The sequence below is a fragment of the Petaurus breviceps genome, unplaced genomic scaffold, assembly GCF_028583685.1.
Source record: "Petaurus breviceps papuanus isolate PSGF00001 unplaced genomic scaffold, PetGlider_PUasm1.0 207, whole genome shotgun sequence".
NCBI classification, from domain to species: Eukaryota; Metazoa; Chordata; class Mammalia; order Diprotodontia; family Petauridae; genus Petaurus; species Petaurus breviceps.
This window is the reverse complement of record NW_027185850.1, coordinates 2539269-2550519: the sequence shown is the minus strand read 5'-3', so window position 1 is coordinate 2550519 and position 11251 is coordinate 2539269. Positions and strand designations below refer to the sequence as shown.

General features: G+C 39.2%; 1 long non-coding RNA gene across 1 annotated transcript in view; it reads left to right on the top strand.

Annotated features, from left to right (window-relative positions):
* Positions 1–3954: 3954 nt before the first annotated feature.
* Positions 3955–11251, top strand: part of LOC138164774 (uncharacterized) — a 406420-nt gene continuing 399123 nt past the window's right edge. The window contains exon 1 of the long non-coding RNA XR_011169171.1: positions 3955–4048. This is a non-coding gene — a long non-coding RNA (uncharacterized lncRNA). The remainder of the gene's footprint in view (positions 4049–11251) is intronic.

The window sequence follows — 11251 nt, the reverse complement described above, 5'->3', positions numbered from 1 at the left end:
ATTCATCCAACTACAAGTTGTGGACAGGAAAACAAGTGTTTCTCATAAATTTTTCAACTTTTAAAACAATTATGCTAATAAGTGCCATGGTTCCTACTGAACCCAGAACTTGTTTTTTCAGTATAATAGTCAGCCAGCATATATTATATTTACTAGTTGTTAGGCATTGTGCTGACAGTCTCAGACCTCAGGGCAAATAATTTGATTCCACTTATTGCCTTGTCCATGTTAGTGAAAATATGTTCCTTTGGCTTTGCTCAAGACATTCCATCTCCTACCCTTGGGCCTCTGAACAGGCCTCCTGCCAGGTGAAGGATTTCTTTACCTCGCCTCTGCCTCTGGAAAAATCTGGTTTCCTTCAAGGCTCATCTCAAGGAATACCTGCTATTGAGGCTTTTCTATCAGTCAATTAATGTTGTTCCCCATCTTTCCTAAATAAACTATTTACTTTGTGCACCTCCCCCCAACACACACACACTTTCTATGTGTCATCTTGGTACCTCCCACCCTTACCCCTTCCCATGTAGAATATGCACCATGAGGACAGAGAGAAGTTATGTTTGAGTTTTGTCTACTCAGTGTCTAGTCCATAGTAAGCACTTAGTAAACACTTATGGAGTCACACTGTTTAACTGAAAGGAGATGTCACAGATCTGACCTTTTGTAGCAGAGGAATCATGAATAGAAGAGCAAAAAGTATGAGGATTTTCTGAGAGGAACATAGGAAAGGATGGAGATAAGTTGTCTGTTGAATCAATGAATTTGTTAATAAAAATTGTGCATGTGTATGAGAAAGGGACAGAGAGAGAGACAGAGAGAGGGGACACAGAGACAGAGATGATAGAGAGAGAGACAGAGACAGAGAGAGATACAGAGACAGAGAGGGAGAGGGGGTAGGGAGGGAGAGGAGAATAATGTGGTTATTGTTAGCAGTGCCCAGATACCAAAGCCAGCTCTAATTGAGAGTAGGCTTCTGCTCCTTCATGGACTTAAATGAAACATTTTGTTAATGTACAATTTCATTGATTCTTTCTAATTTTGCTCAGGGAATAAGCAAATCAGATGTGGGCAAACTCTTTTTTTTCACAATTAGAGAATAGCTTTCTACTAACAAGAAAAATGATCATTTGTAATATTCATGGAATCTTGTTAATATGAATTCCACTGAATGAAGACTTGAAGCAAGATTTATTAAAAATTCAAATGTTCTGACATCTCAGGCAAAGGTTGGTCATTGATAGGATGATGGGGAAAATATGGCTCAATCTTTTTTCAACTTTGGAAATCATTACTTATGCAACATTTGGGAGAAAAATGGGTATCCAAGTGGGTTCTTAGATTTAATAAAGATTTGAAAAATGGTCTGCTAAGAAGCTTGAAGCTTTCTTTGGCAATAAGAATTATCTTTTGAAAACCTGGCAATATAAAAGAATGTTGCCCAGTCTTGCAATTGAAAACTTTATTATTACTCTGTAAGTGGAAGTAACCAAAATGATCATTTTTGCTTTAAATATTTAAATGATTAATCAGGAAAAAATCTCAGCCCATTTCTAGAGTTTGTTGATTTCATCACCCTCCATAAAGGCTGAGAAGAGTCAGCACCCTCACATTGAGTTACTTGATTGAATTCAGACATTCCTAGTCTAGTAAACAACTAATTCTTCCACCACCATTGGTGGCTAGTTGAGGTGGCTGTTCTTGCCTATTCAGCATCTCTTGTAATTGTAAACAGCTCCATAAATCTTTCCTGGCTTCTAGGGACATAAAGAGTCCTGTGATAAAGGAGCTGGCTTGGTGATTTAACAAGCTGAAGGCTAGCTTTTGGAGTTGATGCATCCTAAGGACCTACTGTCTTATTCCTGGCACAGTAGATCAGATTCTGATTCCCAGCCAAGGTAATTAGCACACTTTAGGATCTCAATACACAAAGCATGATGGACAGACCTTACTATAGATGTACTATGGAGATTCTATAACTGGAAGAAAAAAGAATCAAAGGGACAGCTTTAGTACACGCTGAGACCTTTAAAGTAAAGCATGTCCTTATGTACAGTTTCGCTTTAGGGAGGGACATAGTTTGCTAATTCAGAAAGTACTGAAACAATGCCTTCTTTACCTGGTTCTTGAATTTTTTTTGAAGAATTGGTACAGAGGAAGTTAGAGAGAAACACACACACACACACACACACACACACACACTCCACAAAAGACTACTGTTTAAGCCAAAAATCCAGATTCCCTAGAGACTAGGTCTCAAAAAAGGCAACTTTAAAAGGCTTTACCACTGGCAACACAGCTGTCCTGCACAAGAAACTTATCTTCAAATGCTGAACTGTTGAGGTATTCTAAAAGAAGTTTCACGGCAGGTGGATTCTCCCAACTTACTCTGCCTGGCTTTTCCATAAGTAGATATTGGTGATGCTGTAGGGGAGGAGAAAGTTCCCAGAATTCTTTAGGGAGTTGGAGCTGTGATAAACATCCCATTTCATGTGAGAGAGGGAAAGCTCAGGAGAGTGCAATCCAATACTTTACTAGTTGGATCCTGCCCTAACAGAATTGTGGACAGATAAATCAAAGGAGGTTGTGTCACACATCCTGAAAGTTATTGCCATTTAGTGGCAGGGGCCTGGATACAAGCTCCAAATTAATTCTAACAAGTGCTGGGACAAAATTTCCCCCCACCCTCACCCTTAAGTGATGTTTCTCTTGCTTGCAGACATTTTCACTTAGACCTTCACTATTACTCCAAAAAATATTGACAGATGCCCTTAATGCATGTCGTATCGATGACAGATGTAGAGTGAGCTGTACTTTTTGAGGCATGTCCATATGCAGGTACCTGACATGGGATGACAGGTATATACAGAATGAAAGGTAACATTTACAGAGCATTTTCAAGTTTCTAAAGTGATTCACATACAGATTCACACACATTAGATTGGGTTCCCACAACAATCCAGGGAGTTCGGAATTAGGTTTATGTATCTTCCATTTTTTTTAAGCAATTGGGGTTAAGTAACTTGCTTAAGGTTACATGGCCAGGTGTTTCTGGGTGGGTGATAATTTTCTGAGCCCAGATACGATCCCCAGGTCATCCCGACTTTGGGGCCAGTGCTCTTACTCTCTGTGCTACCTGGCTGCCCCTCTTCCAATTTTCAAATGAGGATAATAAGACCTGGTGGTTCATTGAAATGTCCAATATCATAAAGGTAATAAGTTGTAAAGGTAGGGTTTGAACCCAGCTCCAAATTAAAACTTCTTTTATATGACCCTAATGAGGTATGGGCTCTGTGAGCCCCCTTGAGCTCTCCTTGAGTCCTTGAGGTACAGGCTCTGGGAACCCCCATTGAATTCTGATTAAATTGTCCTATTTGATGAGGCATTTGCATGAGGCCATAAGCCTTATATTGTGGCTGGGCCCAAACCTCTGTTACTAGCCTTCCCACCCTTGAGACTATCAAAATACCAATCCACTCTTGAACTGGCCTGGCCCACCATAGTCAGTAGTCTCAAGGTAAGCTCCAGCAACTTCCCACCCTTAATCACTCATTGACCTCATCTGACTTCTCCTGAAGACCCTCCCCAAAGTCCTCTTCTGTTGTGGTGTGAGAGTGCCATATAATTTTCCAATACAAGCCTTACAGAAACCTAGGCTCCTTAAGAGTCTACCCAATATGGTGAACTTCTTTTAATACTCTGCTTTTCTTTGACTGAGCCAAATTCATTGGGGAGAACCCAGCTTGCTGGCGTTTTGGGGTCTCTAGCACCTTTAACCCAAACCTCATCATTTTATGCCCAACCTCTTCAACAGCACATTTACGTGTGCTCTGTCATAGGAGCTCTTTGGGAATAGGGAACAGCCGTTTTCTTTGTATCCTCACTGCCCACTCTTCCTCATAGCAAACATTTCATAGATGGTTCATTGAATTCAATGGGTTTCAATGTGTGGTGTTTAAACGAGACTTTTTTTTTTTTTTTTTTTTTTTTTTTTTTTTTTTTAAACGATTTTTTTTTTTTTTTTTTTTTTTTTTTTTTTTTAGCAATCAGGGTTAAGTAACTTGCTCAAGGTTACACGGCCAGAAATGGGACTGGGTGTGGTGTTGAGTGAGCCACCGGGCCGCCCCTAAGCAATTGGGGTTAAGTAACTTGCTCAAGGTTACACGGCCAGGTGTTTCTGGGTGGGTGCTAAGTGTCTGAGCCCGGGATTCGATCTCCAGGTCTTTTCAACACTGGAGCCGGTGCTCTTACTCACTGTGCTACCTGGCCGCCCCGAGACTTTTCTTTCACTGCTCCCCACCCCATCATCTGTCATCTGTCAAGGAAACATAGGCTACCTGTCCCATATTATTGGTTTTCCAGAGTAAGATTAGGTTATGAGAGATTTAGAGCTGACTTGGGCTTAAGAAGCACTGACTCAAAGCTCCCCATCTGACCAAGTAGAAGAGGCAAGAAAGGCTTGCTGGACTTGTGGTTCCCTCTCCACGCTTCTCTTAGGAAAGGCATGAGGCTCATTGGTAGGGAAGGGAGAACAGAGGGCTCCCATGTGCCAGGCACCGTGCTAAGGATTTTTAAAATATCTCATTTGATCCTCATGAGGGCCATGAGATGTAGCTGCTTATAACCCCCATTTTAGAGTTGAAAGAACCTGAAGGTAAAGCGTTTGCCCATGGCCACACAGCTAGTGAGTGTCAGAGGCCAGATTGCAACCCATGGCTCTGACTCCAGGCTTAGTCCTCTCCCCACTGCACCACCTGGATGACTCCATGCATATAGAAAGTGAGGAAGAAACATTTTCAGTTGTTAAATCAAATTATTTCTATGTGTGTGTGTATATACAGACCTACATCTATTTTTCTCTCTCATATTTCCAAGGAAATCCCAAGTAGTCCCATTGTAAAAACAATTTTGAAGTAATGATCTTTATAATGTGTGTATACATATGATATATATCTGTATATGTGTACTCCACATACACATTTTTTTTTCTCATTTGACATTTAATGAAAAATAAAAGCTGAGACCTACACCATTCCAGGAACAGATAATTTGATTCTTTGCTGTGTGTGTGTGTGTGTGTTTTGGAGGTGGAAGGTAGGGTAATTGGGGTTAAGTGACTTGTCCAAGGTCACACAGCTATTTTTGTGTGTGTATGTGTGTGTGTGTTAAGTGTCTGAGGTCCTATTTGAACCTAGGTTCTCCTGATTCAAGGGCTGGTGTTCTATTCACTGCTCCACCTAGATGTCCCAGTGCAATTGTTTGGTCATCAAATTCCTTAATCTGTTTATTTTAAAGGATCATAGAATCAGAGTTAATAGGAGCCTGAGGCATTATCTAATGCAAGTCCTTCACTTTACCAGGGAAAAGAATTACTGAAGGAGAGCAGAAAACTAAGTCATCAATTGTCATAGATTTATGGAGCACCAGGAATGGACTTGGAACCAACATGCTCTCTATTTAATTTGCTGGTCTTCCCTCTCTTCCCCAAAGGGAAATAAAATCACATTCCTGAGTTCAGAGAAAGATATTTAAGGAAGAGTATTCTTAATTGAGATAGGACTCAAAGGTTGGCAGCTAGGATGGGGAAATGGCTAAGGAAAGTACAAAGAAGCAACTTTTGAAGTGATGGAGGCAGTTTAGCCTGAAGGAGAAATGATCTGAGAAGGAGAAATGATAGTTGTCTTTAAGTGTTTGAAAGGCTATTATGTGGGAGAGAGCTATTAGACTTGTCTTCATTGGTTTCCGAGAGTGGAACTAAGATCAATCAATGGAAAGGGGGAATTTACAAAGACACAAATTTAGGCTTGATGTGAAGGAGAAAAAAAGCTTCCTGACAATTAGAACTATCCCAAAGTGGTGCCTGGGAGGGAGTGTGCTCCCCTTCATCAACCATCCACCCAACCAATCAATAAGCCTTTAGTAAATACTCACTATTTGCTAGGAATTGTGGTATGAGTGAGGGATAGGGAGGAAAACATCTGGGAGATTTCAAGGAATCCCTTTTGTTCCATATGGTTGAGAGTGGATCCTGTGTAGGTACATATCAGGTCAGATGACTGATAAGGCCCCTTCAAATTCGGAAAGACCTATTGATGACAAATAAAAAATAAAAAGGGAATCTCATAGAAAAGAAAAGTTGTGTTATATTGAACCATAAAGCATACTTTATACACACTAGATGAAAGAAATTGTACATGTGTGGAGACTTCAGCATGCTTGCATTTTGCAGGAAAGATACCCTATTGCTAATAATGTATAAATCTATGTAAAGAAATCCCCAAAAGTTTAAATATAATTACTATGAATTCAGAATATTTTCCACTACAACTGAACTAGGTTTACCAATAATTAAGGAGGATGAGTGTGGGGCAGTTTTAAGGTGAGTTTTCATAATGATAGAAATAAATCCTGAAAGACATAGAGGAGGCCACAGATAGATGTTCTAAGCTCTCCAAATGTGACTTTGGAGAATCTAATATAATAGTTGGGCTTCCTGTTTGAATCTTTTTTTTTAATTTGTCAAATCTTTATTGGGTAAGTGGGGAAGGTTGGTAGAGTCCAGTATAGTCCTTCTTGGCAGCAGCCTTCCTCATGGCAGCTAGGACATTGCTGAGCCCGTCTCTCTTCCTCTTGGCTCAGATGTGAGTTCCCACCCTTTTTTTGATGAACTTAAGGGCTCGTTTATCCTTGGAGACTTTTAATAATTCCATGGCCCGCCTTTCATAAGGGGCAAATCCACACACCTCCCGGATCATATCTCTCACAAATTTTGTGTGTTTGGTCAAGCGCCCAAGGTGGCAGCAGTGTCGCGGCTTCGAAATTTTTTCATAACTTTGTGGCCTTTGTTGAGGCCCATGACCATTGGGTACCAGATAGCCATGGCTGCAGCACGTAGCTCCAATGGCAGCCACAGCAGAAGGAAGGAGAGATCGTTGAATTGCGGGATATGTAACCTACACTTCCTTGTTTAACTCTTCAAAGGTATGTAGCAGTAATCACCCCAGTGTCCCCAGGGTGGCTGTAGACACAGCTTCTTAGATATGCTTTGTTAAAGGAAAGCAACTCAAAATGGGTTAACAAGCTTACTTTAATCAGTCAAATATATATCATTTACCTAGTTCAGGGGAAAAAGGTAAGCACCCCGAACTTCAGAGTATACAGACAGAATTATCAAGACAGAAACAGACCAAGTAGACAGATTTCCAAACTGTCCAACCATGACATCCATACCAAATCAATATCTGGGTTTTTCAAAGCTGGGGGGCTCTCAACAACGGCTTCCCAGAGTCTCATCTGATCAAATCACAGAACACTTCTCAAAGTGAGCTCCAAAGCAAAGCCTCACATCAGGAATTATATAGCCTTCTCCTGGGTCAGAGAATGTAACAACCTTCTGGACCCACTACCCAATGCAAAAGTATCTACTGAAAAACAAGCCTCCCACCCCATGCTCCAGGTGCACTTTAGCCTAGGGGCAGGGAAGATCTTCCAAATTTGCATTCGCATTACAAGGTAGTATGGTAATTATAACTTAATTTCATATACACACTCTCTATCCATCTACATGCACACATATATGTATGTGTATATATAAGTATAAATATATATATGTATATATATACACACACACATATACTCCACGTGTGTATACACACACAAAAACACACACACACATTCTTTTTACTGATAGCTGTTTGCTTGGGAGGTTGTTTTGTCTTCCTCACTGGCTAACTTCAATAAGACTGAGAAATGTACCAATTCCTGGAAATGATGAGGAAGCTGCTCATTCAGAGCAGCTCAAACCCTGTAGGGCAGCGGCTGAAAGCTCTCAGCCTGAGTCCTTCTTTCCCTCAGACTCTGAGTCCTTCTTTTCCTTTGGTTTTTCATATCATGGAAGTGAGTGCTTCAGAGGTAGTGGTGGCCCAACCCCACACAGATGGCTAGTAGATGAGCCAGGCTTCAGTACCAAATCCCATGACTCTGAATCCAGACTCTTTTCCCTATCACCTGATGGAGCTTGGAAGCCTCTTCCAGCTCTTTCTTTCTGTGACTTTATTTGTTATGAACAGAAAATGTGTTTGTCAATTCTATCAATGGAATATCATATACTTCCGTTTCCTTTTTATTTTCATTTTGACACACGTTTCATATGATGAAGCCTTATTTAGACTATCTAACCAAAGAAACCATGTGAATAATAAATAGAAATATTATAGCAAGTTTTATTTGAGTTTTCATGATCTTCTTAGTATGTAAAACTCCAAGGACATTGGGGCTCATAAATTCCAGCCTACTCATTACATAAAGGTGATGATGATATTCAAGAGGATTCAAGTGACTTGTGCCATGTCATTCAGGTAGAAACAAAAACTGACATTTATACAGTGCCTAGAAATTTAGAAAATGTACTAACATTGGTGAGATTTTCATATAGAGACTCTGGCTCCAAATTTTGTGTTCTTTCCATTATACATCATTGTTCTAATCCCTTGATAATCATTAACCCATTTATAAATATTATATTATTATAATTATTAATATAATATATTATTATAAATATTATATTATAAATATTATAATAATATATATAAATATATATTATTATATAATTTTAGAACTGGAAGAGAACTTACTCTGGAACTAGTCCAGACCACTTATTCGACAGAGAAATTGAGACTCAGAGTGGGGGGAGGGGAGCACATGATTTGCTGGAGATGACACAGATTGGAAGTGGTAGAACCAGAATTCCCACCCAGAGACTTTAAAAATTCAGCATTTTTCAACTGCAGCAAACTCTTTCCCCAATAGCCATGTGTAGAAAAGTAACAGCATAACCTTTGGAGGACTGGCATTGGAGTCAGAAAGACCTGGCTTCAAGTCGTGTCTCTGACATTCATTATCTACCTGACTGCACAAGTCTCTCAATTGCTCAGAACTCTAGGCACCTCTCAACTGCTCCCAGTTACAGATGAGTTGCCCACCTGCATTTGTGTATGGATTTCCCATATTGTGAGCTCTCCCTATCAATAAAATCATATACCCAATTGTCACAATCAGGCTAATTTTTCAGTAGTAGGAAACTGTCTCAGATAAAATTTGCCTTATAATGAAATCTTTTGATATATCCATTACTATATCATGTTTTATGTTAGCCAAAACAAAGGTCCTTCTGATCAATCCAGACCAAAAGTAGTGTTATGAAAGAAGTCTCTCACATCATGGAGTAACAATCAATAGATGGAAATATTCTAGCATATAAGGAAAGCAACTTTGGAAACTGATCAGTTCCCTGTTCCCTATGGCATGCTTAACAAATTCTAATCTCACAACACTGCATCTTCCTGTGTGTTGAAATAACTAAACCCTGCATGTAACACAACATGTCTAGTCTTCTCATTTTTGCCCTTGTAACAATGGGGAAAGATAGAGTCAGAAAACTCACAACAGATTGTCTTTGTGCTATCATTTGTGGATTGCAGAGAGAAAAAAAAAATGATGATTAAGGCAACTCTAGCTGATACAAAACATTCAGAGTTCTCTTGGCTAAAAAGATTAGTATTTTTATAGTAACATAGAAGAAGTAACCACAAAACCACAGCACCTCTGAAGTGAAAGGGACCTTAGTGGCCATTCTGTATAAAATGGAAATGAGCAAAAATAGTGTGCACCACACCAATAAATACTCAATTGGAATCATCTAAAACATTTAAAAACAAAACAAAAAAAAAACAAATAAATAAACAAAAACCACGAACCAAACTGAAACAACCACAACAAAAATAAAAAGCCGTCAGTGACAGAGGAATATGAAGCAGGTTAAAGGCAAGAATTGTTAGAGGCGGAGCCAAAGAAAATTTTCCAAGCCATACTGCATAAAAGATATGCTTGGCAAAATCCCAGACTCCAGTCTTGCACCAAACATGTGAAATTATTTTGCACCATGTGAACATTTAGAGACACCTGTCCAACAGCAAAGAAAGACCCAAATGCTTGTCATGTTTGGCTACTAAAAGGAATCTAGGCCCAGTGCCCAGCAGTCATATAATGGTGCTCCTAAATTGCTTTCTGCCATTGCTATAGTCCTTACAAAAGAATCTTTGGTTTTGTGGTATTTTGTATACTTCCTTATTTTTCCAACTAGATAACATATGACGAAAAGCAGGCTGGATTGGAAGTCAAATGACTTCACTTCAATCCTAACATTGTGCTACCTGCACAACTTTGGACAAATTCATTAGACTGGAAGTTATTTGAGGGCAGGAGATATCATTTGCCTCTTTTTTGTATCCCTAGCACTTAGCACAGTACCTGACACATAAAAGGGACTTAATCAATGTTTATTGATCAATTAAAGTCACGTGAGTTCTCTAGGTTCGGCTTCCTCATTTGTAACATGGGAAGCTTGGACAACAACTCTCTAAATTACTTTCTTGTTCTTGATCTATGATATTCAGAGTCAGAGATTCTGACTTATATATCTTTATTCTACCACAATGCCTTGCACACAATGATTCTACACAATTAAACAAAGTGTCATGGTTTGAGTGAACTATGAAGAAAGTGAATGGTTCAAACAGGTGAACATGAGAATGGAGTGCAAGCTGTGAATGAAAGTATTCATGAGAAAAAATATAACCAGCAGAAGATCCAGGGTAGAGAAAAGCCACCAAGGCAGCTGGGCAGGATCTTAATTTGCCTGATGACAGATGATTTCAAATAATTCTCATGATGAAACTGAGAGCCAGTTTAGGAAGGGTTTTAAATCAAGAATTGGATTGATCACTACATGATGAATAATTGATTGATTGAATGAAGTAATAGAGAAATAAGTAAATGAATGTCATCAAGAAGACCTGATTGGGTAAAGAAAACAATTAGAATTATTTGCCTGCTCACTATTTTCCTTCTACTGACAATGATTATACTTTTAGTACAACTCTTACACATCATTTGAAATTTGGGTTTTGGAAAGATGAACAGGAGTCATAAACATAAAGGAAAGGAGTAGAGTACAATGTAAATAAAACAAAGGAAATTGGTAAGACTCATTCAGAAGTGATGGAGTCCAGTATGAAGCCATCAGGACATGGGACTGCCTACACTTCTTGTTATATTAGTCATTCAGTTCAGAGCTGAATATGAAGCTGGACTACAGTATTGCAAACTGTGCTAAACATTTGGTGGAGATTTGCCATCATCACCATCACCATCATCATCATCACCATTATCATTGTAATCATCTTCATCATCACCA